Source organism: Bidens hawaiensis, unplaced genomic scaffold (assembly GCF_021521415.1).
Source record: "Bidens hawaiensis isolate Kalapana, Puna unplaced genomic scaffold, B.hawaiensis_p1.1 tig00419641_1, whole genome shotgun sequence".
NCBI lineage: Eukaryota > Viridiplantae > Streptophyta > Magnoliopsida > Asterales > Asteraceae > Bidens > Bidens hawaiensis.
The window spans coordinates 113,195-123,011 of record NW_027504920.1 but is presented as its reverse complement, the minus strand read 5'-3'; the positions used below and the strand labels follow the sequence as shown (position 1 = coordinate 123,011).

The following is a 9,817-nucleotide window of genomic DNA, read 5'->3' as shown; positions in this document are numbered from 1 at the left end:
ATGATGATCAAAGTTCCGTCCCTGAAAAGGGTGGTGCATCGGAGGCTCCATGCCGGACTCCGTATCTTCTCCGTCCTCTTGGTTGGAGCTATTTTCTTCACCTTCACCTACATCTTCACCACACATACATTAACATCCAATCCGTCTATCCATCCTCTTGTTTTAAGCAACCAAACCCTCATCGTACAGCAACACCATGCAAAGTTAACTTCGTACACAATCCTAAAACCTACACATGCTCAACAAACTCATGTGTTACAAGATGATCACAATCATTTGGTTCCACCCATCGATGATCATGTTATAGAATTTGATATTTTAAAGTCAACCACTTTTACTCGAACATTCAAGAAACAGGCAAATGAATTCTTTAAAGCCAGATGCAAAGTTCGGTTCTTTATGATATGGATGTCAACCTCCATAAGGGTTTTCGGAGATAGAGAATTTATTGCAGTAGATTCTCTATTCAAGTCGAATCCAAACAGTTGTTTAATGATATTATCAAACACTATGGATTCTGGTCAAGGGTTTCAGATCTTGAAACCCTTGACCAACCACGGGTGTCATGTTCAAGCCATGACACCAGACTTGGACTTCTTGTTCAAGAACACCCCGGCTCAATCTTGGTTGGATAATATCAAGAAGGGGAAGAGAGATCCTGGTAAAATCCCATTTGCACAAAACCTCTCAAATTTGATCAGACTTGCAATTCTTTACAAGTACAGTGGTGTTTACATAGATACGGATTTTGTCATTTTGAAAGATTTTAGTAGCTGCGCAACTCGATTGGTGCGCAAAGTGCTAAACGATCGGGTAACTGGACCAGGTTGAACAATGCGGTATTGGTCTTTGACAAGAATCATTTGTTATTATACAAATTCATGGAGGAATTTGCATCAACTTTCGATGGTAACAAATGGGGTTACAATGGACCATATCTTGTGTCCCGAGTGGTGGAACGAGAGGCTACAAACTTGAAGATGAATTTTACGGTTTTGCCACCACGTGCGTTTTATCCTGTGGATTGGACACGTGTAAGAGGTTTTTTACCACACCGGTGAATCATGTTCACCGGAGATGGGTTGAAGCCAAGGTGTATCAGCTAAAGAAGTTGGCTTACGGTGTCCATCTTTGGAACAAGCAAAGTAGCAATTTGAGGATCGAGGAAGGAAGCATCATGGGTAGATTGATTCATGATTATTGTGTCATATGCAACGTAAAATAACTCCTGGTTTGTACAAATTAATATTTACAACTAGTCATGATGATCAAAGACCACAAGTTCAAATTATAACTTGATTTGTTTCACAACCAATAATACAATAACAGGTGTGCGTCGAATGTTTTGTACAATCTTGATACGAGTCTTATCTAAAATAGTTATCGTTGACTTTAGAAGAATAATTTGTTTTCAATGTAATGTTTGAATATAATAAACAATACAAGGATTATGACATCTAAACCTCTCACATATATAAATAAGTAATTTATTGTAAGCATGTCTAACAAGCCAAGTCTTCAAGCAAAAATTCAATAATAACTTATCATTACTTGTATTCCAAGTAATTAAATGAGAGTTGCAAACATTTGTGTGGATTTTCAACCCTTTAAGAGATTTAATGGTAGTTCTTTTTCTTTTGGACCATAATACAGTTCTCCTATATTAATTAATATTTCTACTTATTTGTTATTAAATTATAGTTGCAGTTAATATATTGTTTAATTTGGTGCACCTTATGAGTTGCTAACATCCCTCTTTTGTTAAAGAATTAGGCTGAGGGGTGTGGGGCTTCAACGGGGGCGCTAGAGCCCCTCCGCTCGCGCCCCCAGGCGCTAACACCACACCACCAGGGCGCTAACGGGGGCGCTAACGCGAAAAACAATGCAGGCGTGAGCTGGTTAGCGGGAGAAGAGAGAGAGGAGCACACATTTTTAGGTATTTTGGACCGTTGGGAGCCGAAAAAAACAAAAAAAAATATATTTTCTATATAGGTTTACGGAAAAGAGCCGTTGAGCTCATATTAAATTAAAAAAAAAATATTTTCTTAAACTATAAATATATACCTTTATAAAATATACTTCATTTCACAATTATACACCTTTCCTCCTAAAATCCTCTCAAAACTAACACAAAAAAATGTCGTTGTTTGAATATATTTATAAAAAAAATAATAATAATAATTCGCTGGAGCCCCTCCACACCAGGGGCCAGGGCTCCAACGGGGGCTCCAACAACCCCCTTATCCAGTTTCTCTCTCTGCCACACGTCATAATATTATTGGTTGGAGCCCCCACTAAAGCCCCCATTAAAGCCCCCCACACCCCTCAGCCTTAATAATATATTCATCTATATTTAAGTATTTCACCTTTGCTACTAGAGTGTCAACAAAACTTAAGGAGGAAATTAAAATGGTCAACTACTGACAACTGAAATTTCATTGAATTACGTTATGTCCCATTGTTCTAGTTTAGTATAAAGTTTTATTGATTGCGTTGCCACTAATGAAGAATTTTTCTGCAGCATCCTATGATGAAGTTTCAAATTAAATGATACAAATAATTTTCAGGCTCCACTTAGCTAGTAGCACTAGATCTCTTTTTGCTACCAAAATTGCATGCATACATGAGCCGAAACTAATGTGGTCATGCATCCTTCCTGGGTAGTTGCCATAAATAAGTACCCATATAGATTCTTTCTTTCACTTGTCAAAAATGATGAAGAAACACGTACGTACATTAATGTCAAACGATAAGGAATATATATGTACTTTTAGGGGAAGGTAGTTACTACTTAGTAATTATAAACACATATTGTGAGTCTGATCAAGAAGATTGCCACTGAGAAATATTGTTCTCTAAAAAACCTTAGGATTAAATTCCAACTTAGTTTGGTTAAACTTCTAATTAATGATAATACAATTTGGGTGGATATATATATATATATATAAGCTTCTACAAATAATTAATCTTACATAACATATTGTAAACATAAGCTAGTTTTGTTGTAAACTTGTAATTAGATTTCCAACTTAAATTACTTTCTAAACATACACTACAAACATTTCTCATCAACATGTTACAGGTGAAACATCATTCCTCGCCTTTTAGTAGTTAAATAATATCTAGAAGTTCTCTCCTTATTAATAGTTATTGATATGGTTAAAATGTTGAACCTAGATGCTAGCAATATATGAGAATGTTGCCAATGAGGTTTGATTTTACAAGGCGAGCAACGATAACTCGATGCATCTAAAAGGGTTTAGGCATATTGATCACAAGTATAGGTGACATGGATATATTTATTCTGGAAAATAGTTTGCCGTTATTAATGAATGAAACTTTTAGTAGTATATAGTAGTCCTTCACTTTTGGTTTGCATAATGTATGAAGATTGAAGACAACAATGGTGATTGTTTCCTTTCTGGTATACTCTTTTTATCTTCCTCATTTACTATCTTTATCAACTTAGATTTCTTTTCTATATCATCATTACACTGATTTCTTTCAATGTAATGTTCAATATAAGCAATATTCAGATTTCATCTATCAACTCCTCTACTATCAAGTTTTAAAAAGAAAAAAAGTCATTAAAAGCTCACCGCATTCCATCCACCATTTCTTAACCCCATCTCTATATTTTGGAAAATCGGTACAGGTAATTACCGTAAGTGTATAAAAAGTGAGAAATATAATAAAACAAGTATTTGAGTATGCTAAACATAAAAATGATAGATAGGATGTCAAATGCTTTTTAAAATAAGAGATGAATATAAGTATGTTTTTTAGTTGGATTATAGAGTACCAGATGGGCAGATGGTGATGAGAATGTAAATGCTCTAATTAGTTTGTTATTTTTAAGCCCTACGATAATTTAAAATTAATTAACATACAAATTAATAAAGTAATAATGTTGGAAGTTTAAAATTGGATAACTATGATATACCCATCATAAGTACACAGTTCAAACATATAACCTCAACAATATATAATTTTGGCTTGGAAATATCATTTTTATTATCATGTTTGGTAGAATAAAAGTATATTGCATCGTACGTTGTTTGCTGACAATTATTTTCTTTGGTTTAAAAGAGGGAGGTATTGGGTATCCCACAAACGACAAGGTTTAGAAGAAATTTATAGTTAAAAAAAGTATGTTTGAAAACGTAAAAAGGATGAAGTTTAGCTACAAAACTATATAAATAAGTCAAAGAGTGATGCTCTAGAGTGGATTCACATACCAAATAAAACCCTGAAAAAAAAATTGATTTCATCTCTAACTCTATAATTAATTAAGAAAATAAGTATTTGTCTATTTTTTTTACTTTTCAAAATCTGCCACATCCGACTTTTTATTTATATTTCTTACTTATATAACATACTTTATTAAAAAAAATATACAATCACAAGAGAAAAATATATAAAAAGTAAAATATGAGCCCTAAAGTAAAGAAATTTATTTCAGTTTTCACTATATATTTTTAATATATTTTAGAGGTTGAATTATTCTATAAAAGGTAACAAAAACGAAAAGAATGATAGTGGTTGAGTTATTCTATAAAGGTAACAAAAATGAGAAGATATAATTTATTGTCATATGTCAAGTGGGAACCAAAGGAGAATGCATGAACATAAAATAAAAACACATATTTTCTCTAATCACATGCAAAACACATTCAATTCTCATATAATTTTAAAATGTCTATAACTTTTTCGTTCAACATTTTTTTTAAGTTTAGTATAATAACAAGCGGCTTTTTATCTTTAATATAAGTATGACTTTGTTTTGTAAAAATTAAAAAATTATGTCACTGTGTCTTTTTGTTTATCATTGTGTCTTATGTTCACCATTGTGTCTCTCTATTTATTATTGTGTCTTATTATAGAGGTAGGGTACCAAAAAGACCCAAATACCTTTAAAGACTACCCGCGGGTCAACCAGAAGTCCCTCACAAGGCACCCGCGGGACATATAAACCATCCGCATAATCATTTAAGGAAGAAACAAACCTCACAGTACATGCGGAAGCATCATAGCACCCTCAAAGGTCATCCGCAAGAAGGAATATCCCTCCGCGTAAATAACCACGAGGTAAATGCTCCAGGACAGCTGTCAATAACCAATTACCTTCTAGAAGATTTACCAAGATGCTTTCTTGGGCAATACGTGATCTTTCGGCCAATCAGCTAGTGACACATGGTAAGGCTGTTATAACCGTGCACATGTCCAATATTCTTCCATTAACCAATGGAAAAGAGACACGTGTCCAGGTTGTTATACATGCACATGCAACGTATAAGCTGAACCTATCACATAAGGACACGTGTCCAGACGGTTATGCAGGCATCTTCTTAAGGGACAGCTGGCCCAATCACCTTCCCACACCCTTCGGCTATAAATACCCTCTCGATCATCATGAGGTATTCATTCACTCCCGCTGTACTCTCTTAATTTACTTAAGTACTTTTACTCTCAGAACTGTACTTATTCTCACGCCGGAGAGTGGTTACGGGAAAACCCCCCTTCTTGTCCTTCCCGTAACGAGCTCACGGTGTCTGTTTTGCAGGTTCACGTCACTGGACTTTGGGCAATTGGGTTCATATCGTATTGGCAATTAACCGTATTCTACCCTGTTGACTCATCGGATCTAGGACCCATCAGTGGGGAGTAGATCCGTGTTTCTTCACTTATGCTTATCATTGTCTTTTTTTTAAAGTGATGAAATCTAAAAATTGTGATTGTTAAATAATACCGTTGTGTAATTCTAATAAGTAAATATAATGTAACACCGTGAAAATTTCGAGTTCAAAGTATCACATTTCCAAAGTCTAGGGACTAAAATTGCCAAATTCCAAAGTTGAGGGACTGAAATGTAAATTCTGATTTTCCTGACCTATCGTGGTACACGACAGGTCAGAAGAGACTCTCATCGCGTACCGCGATGGGGTGTCTGACAATGCGTGACACGTGTGCCACGTGGCACACGGTGACACTATGTGTTATCACGTGTCACCACGTGGCAACACTGCTGGCACGTGTTGCCACGTGTCGCAACGGCTGCCACGTGTCAACACGTGGCAAGCCTATATAGGTGACTCGACAGACCTATATCGCGGTACACGATAGGTCTGTCCAGGCACCCATCGCGTACCGCGATGGGAGCCAATTTCAAGTCTACAAATAGCGATCATGAGATCTCATTCCAAGCATCCCAAAATCTGCTCTCTAACCTCTCTCTAGAAATATCACTCTCTCTCTAAAAATCCTCGTAAAACGTGCCACGATTACATCGATAAGCGTGCCTCGAATCTCTTGTTTGTGTACCAACGTTTCCTTAAGTTTGTGCCACCATCCACCCTCATTCATCAAGAAAGTATTGTTATCATGGCAATGAATCTCGATAAGCATGTCAACGAGTAATGAAGTTGGTGTAATCGTTTGACGATCGAGAAGTGAAGCGGCGTCGGAGTGCTGCTCAAGTCCCTAGGATTTCGGTACGCCATTAAGGTGAGACGTAAGATCGAATTCAATATAATCTAATATTATATTCAAGGCTTAGGCCTAAAGTTGAGGATATACTCGATACCTCGATAAAAGAAAAAGAAATGCAAAACATAACAAAGAAAATAATAAAGAAATGATATGATAAACATATATATGTGTGTAAGTATATATGTATATATTCTTTGTTATGAATTTATTATTTATTGAATAATGAGTATTCTTAAATAATAAAAGAAAATGATTACGTTTCTTGGAGAAGAAGAAACGTCAGGTTTTTAATATAAACTAAAGGTTTATAAATTTACTTTTAAACAAGAGGTTTTCAAGTAAATAAGAATTTAACTAAAGGTTCAATCGAGGATTGAGATATAAGACTAAAGGTCTTAAGCCGGATCGTGTATCCGACTAACAAACATTTATACTCGTAACTATAGGTTCGACATAAAGTAAGGGAAAGACCTTTGGACAGTGAGTGAAGCCGATCCTAAAGAGACAAGGTGAATACGCCCCCAAACTTTTAAACTGGTTTTCAAATGAGTCAAACTTGTTATATGAAATTGTTTACAAGGAACTATAGTTCCTAAAACCGTTATAACTATGGGTATGAACCTAGCCCTCAGGCTGTGGTATACATATGTCTGGATCCTTACATAGGTGGTAATATGCGATGTATGGGCATGATCGCACCACCCTTGGTCGTAGGAATCTCTCCTACAGGGAGTACGACCGTTGTGTATATTTACGGGTACTTAACTAAGTCGAACGCTGCGGTGTTCGTGAGGTGACCTAGTGTAGAGGCTCTAGTTTATAATGCGTTATTTGACTTGATTATTCCTAAGCCACGTTGGGCCGAGGCAGGCGTAGCCTCGAGGGGTAATTAAGTAAAAGAAAATGTTTATGCGTCAGCGTGTTCACCAGCATTCGTTGCTGACGTATTTTATTACATTTTGCAGGTGAACAAGTTTAGCACTTGGAGTGACGAAGTGCTTTGATATATCCGATGGCTCGGATTTCTGTTGTAACCAAATATATAAACATGGTGGTTTGTAAATATTAAACACATAAATATTTTGTAACTTAAGCGGGTGTTATAATCCCGTCTTTTGAATATCTATATAAATTTACATTTTCGATCCTTAAAGTTTATAAGTCTTCCGCAAACAAACGTAACTCTGATTTACTTACAAACAACGCTCTCCTGCAGAGAGTACGACCGTTGTGTATATTTACGGGTACTTAACTAAGTCGAACGCTGCGGTGTTCGTGAGGTGACCTAGTGTAGAGGCTCTAGTTTATAATGCGTTATTTGACTTGATTATTCCTAAGCCACGTTGGGCCGAGGCAGGCGTAGCCTCGAGGGGTAATTAAGTAAAAGAAAATGTTTATGCGTCAGCGTGTTCACCAGCATTCGTTGCTGACGTATTTTATTACATTTTGCAGGTGAACAAGTTTAGCACTTGGAGTGACGAAGTGCTTTGATATATCCGATGGCTCAGATTTCTGTTGTAACCAAATATATAAACATGGTGGTTTGTAAATATTAAACACATAAATATTTTGTAACTTAAGCGGGTGTTATAATCCCGTCTTTTGAATATCTATATAAATTTACATTTTCGATCCTTAAAGTTTATAAGTCTTCCGCAAACAAACGTAACTCTGATTTACTTACAAACAACGATACCAACTTATGGGTCGCACTCCTAGGCCCTAGTCGGGGGTGTGACATATAATGATAAAATAACAACTATATCCAATACATAAAAGTATAAAACACAATGATTAATGCATATTACACATAATATAAAACATAAACACAATGATAAATACATATTACACAATTATCTAAAAATTAAAACACACCTGTAATTACATAATACGCAATGACTAAAACCAAATGGTGAGTAGAAAAACACAATAAAAAATGAAGGACAAAATGATAAGCATAAAAACACAATGACGAACAAAAGACACAATGGCGTACGTTTTGTTTTAAATTTTATCTTTAATATGTGCAACAACTGAAAAATACAATAACCATAACCTATAACACAATGTAGAAAACTCATTTAGAAAAACACAATGACAAACCAATAACATAATGCATAAAAACCCATTAATATATTTTTTTTATTTTTGTACTCATAATAAAGATAAAAATCCACTTGTTATTTTGGTGATTCTTTTAACAAAAATGTTGTATGAAAATGTTATGAACGTTTTAAATGATGGAAGAATTGACATGTAAATTGCATGAGGATAGAGAAACCTATTAATATATGTTCTTTCCATTATTTTTTATTCACAAATTAATCTCAATTATTCAAATATAATATCAATGGACTAAATTATTTCTTATATTTTTCAATTTCTGTTTACTTGGTATTTTAACATAACCCGAAATTTTAGTCATAATTCAATATAACGTTCTTTAAGTTGTTTTCTTTATTTTTCATTTACAAAGAAAATTAGATATGGAGATTTGTGACTATGTAAACTTTATATTTTTTTTGTTGTGTAATAACGTACCATGCGTTTTTCGAAAATAAAATTTTACTATAAGAAACATTAAAAAAGAAATCATCTACATTGCACGTCCCATCTTAGACAAGGTGCCGTAATGAATCAAATTGTAGCACTCGTATATGTTTTATTTATATCATTTTAACAAAAATTTGTTACATTTGGGGTGTTTGAGATTCCTTATTTTATCTCTTTATAACTTATTAATTTATCCCTTCATAATAACACAAAATACCAAATACTTTTTAATTTTTTCAAAAGTTAAAAAGTCATAAGTTGCTAAAAATAAGCAATCCCAAACACTCCGGTTATTATTATTATTTTGAAACAGCTAATAAACCAGAAGTTAGAGCGCAAAACAATTACACTCAAACATCAAACAACAAACACCATGAAAGCAGATGTCTTAATAAATGGAAATAAATGGAACATGTTCTCATAACAGCTACTTATAAACTTTAATGTTTATATGAAAATTAATGCATTATTAGTTTTACCTAATACACAGTTTTATTGATTCACTATACGTTTCATCTTAGCATTCTTATATTATTTTCACAAAACATCATAATTCTCAAGAGTCTTCTTTCACACATAGTTTTGTATTCTTCTCCATCTCTCTGACATCAAGTAGGTTAACTCACGGTGTCTTGTGTGCACAAAGTTTGACTAGAAATGGCTCATCTCTACAAAAACATACTTCAAACTTATGCTCCCTACATATATGGTTGAATTACAAGGGCCTCCACATTTTCGTTTCTTCAAAGGACAAGTGACTGTTTATGGAAATACG

The 9,817-nt window shown here is 34.4% G+C and overlaps 1 pseudogene; it reads left to right on the top strand.

Moving 5' to 3' along the window:
• LOC143609457 (uncharacterized) lies at window positions 1-1,225 on the top strand (annotated as a pseudogene).
• The last annotated feature ends 8,592 nt before the right edge of the window (window positions 1,226-9,817 follow it).